This window comes from Pyxicephalus adspersus, chromosome 7, assembly GCF_032062135.1.
Source record: "Pyxicephalus adspersus chromosome 7, UCB_Pads_2.0, whole genome shotgun sequence".
NCBI lineage: Eukaryota > Metazoa > Chordata > Amphibia > Anura > Pyxicephalidae > Pyxicephalus > Pyxicephalus adspersus.
The window spans coordinates 47,231,066-47,233,410 of NC_092864.1; positions in this window are offsets into that span (position 1 = coordinate 47,231,066).

Here is a 2,345-nt window from a genome sequence, read left to right on the forward strand (position 1 = left end):
ATCCTTTTTATGCATTTTATTTCTTTTATTCATTGAGGATCAACATCATATTGTGGACACTACCTAGGACACAGCTTCTGTTTTCAAAATCCTTTGTCCAGCCAGGATCTGACTTCATTAAAGAAGCATAGAGACTTACTGATGCCATCACTGGGTCTAAAATAAAGTATGCAATGAAATCAATTTTTTTAGCATGTTGATAAGAGGTAGGAATCAGGAAAAGCAAAATATAGATTAAAAATGAGCTTTATTACCATTTCCATGGCACAAAATCCAATATTTTGCAGTCAGAGGTTTCAGTAAATTTCCAAAACATATAGCAGTGGTATGTCTATTCAATCCAAATGCTTCATAAAAAGTACCTTTGTGGTGGAAAGTGTGTGTGTGTGTGTGTGTGTGTGCGGGGGGGGGGGGGTTACAATGCATAAAATGTTCCAATGTCGAATTGGCAGCAGGGATATGCTGGTAGCTACCCCAAAAGATGTGTAGGAAGTTGGAGGAAGAAACCAGCTTACAAGAATTTGATGGTCTGGAAAATGTCAGAAAGGTTTTCACAAGCTGTAACACAAGGAGAATCTGTCTTCTGTTGCTGGTGAGTACTGGTTTTAAATCTTAGGAGACCTGACAGGGTCTCTTTAAAAGGTCTCAGTATTTCTCTTTGTCTTTCTTAGACCTGTATATATGGAAACATTTTAGATTAGGTTGATATAAATTTGGGATCCTCAAGTTATTATTATTACACAGTATTTATTTAGCATCAACATATTACACATTACTGTACAAAGTCCATAGTCATGTCACCAGCTGTCCCTCAAAGGGGCTCACAATATAATGTCCCTACCATAGTCATATCTCAACAATAGTCTAAGGGGGATGCCAATTAACCTAACTGCGCATTTTTGGAATGTGGGAGGAAAGAGCAGTACTCAAAGAAAACCCACACACACATGGAGAGAACCTGCAAACTCCATGCAGATAGTATCCTTGCTGACATTTGAAACTGAGACCCAACACTGCACAAGTCAGAGTGTTAACTTCTAAACCATTGTGCAAGTTATGTGTATATGTCTGGCACAGATCAGCTCTGGCTGCAGCCTCTCACCTTGCAGTCTGTTCAGTGATGAAAAGGGGACTGGGGAAATGCTTCCTCCTGCCTGCAGTAGACTGATAAACTCCTGAATCTGACCTGTGAATTATTGACATTTTTTTAGCAGCAAAGACATCTCTAATACTCTAAATCCGGATGTTAAAACCGAATTAAACTGAAAACAAAAAAATTACACCTTTAATCCCACAGATCCCTCAATGGTGTTGGTCCTTCTTGTGATCCGGTCTAGCGTCATCCTGGAATTCCTCTTTGCACCCGACTCTGAGGAAGCGCCAGGTGACATCGAGTGACGTAGCCCGCTATACAGGGGAAAAAAAGAAGGCCAATTTAACTGCGCTTGGCATCTCTTTCCCTTAATAAAAAAAATGCCCCTTTTGTACATGTTCGAGATTAGGGCATGCCCAGAAGGAGCAGCCAGAGCCTCCCGGGATAAGTGACGTAGGTATCCCATGAGGCTCTGCACTCCCATTAAGTCTTGATCTCTGCAGCGATCAAGACTAAAAGCAGGGGTGCTGCACCCTTTTTTTTAAAAAAAAAAGGGTGTTGCACTTAAAAAAAAAATTCCTTTACATAGAAGGGTTGTCTACCCTTTTATGTAAAGTGAGAATGTTGAGTTTAGGTACGCTTTAAAGAGGACCTTTCATCAAGTTATATCAAAAAGCAAAAATTACTGTTACTAGTAATATGTCCTTGGGTCCAGTAGGTCCCGTGCCATCCTGGTGTTTCTCTTTTTTCAGGCAGAGATGGGACAGCAGGTGCGGATATCTTCTTCCAGGTTCTGCTTCCATCACCCAATTGGGTGCACAGAAGGTGCAGCTCACAGCCTCCTGATATATTTGACGTATGTATCCCAGAAAGCTGTCGTTTTTCCCTTCAGTCTTTACGGTTGCAGCTGTAAAAACGGAAGAGTGGGGATCTTCTCCAAAAGTTTGTTAAACATTTTACATTATATAAAAGGTTTAGCCACTTTTTTAATAATGTTAAAAATATGGTGATAGCTCCACTTTACAAACAATACCATTGATACAAACAAGCATCCAATTACAATCACAAATAAAACTTTTACTTTATTGATTTGCAATAGAGAAAGCACTTAACCCCCTAACCGCTAACCCCGTAATTTTTCGTCTTAAAAAAAAATGCTATTTGGGATAAGCCCGTATTTTTTCGACTTACCTTTAAATCCCACTTACCTGTGCTCATCCAGCGTCGGGTCCGTATTCCAGCGTCGGGTCCG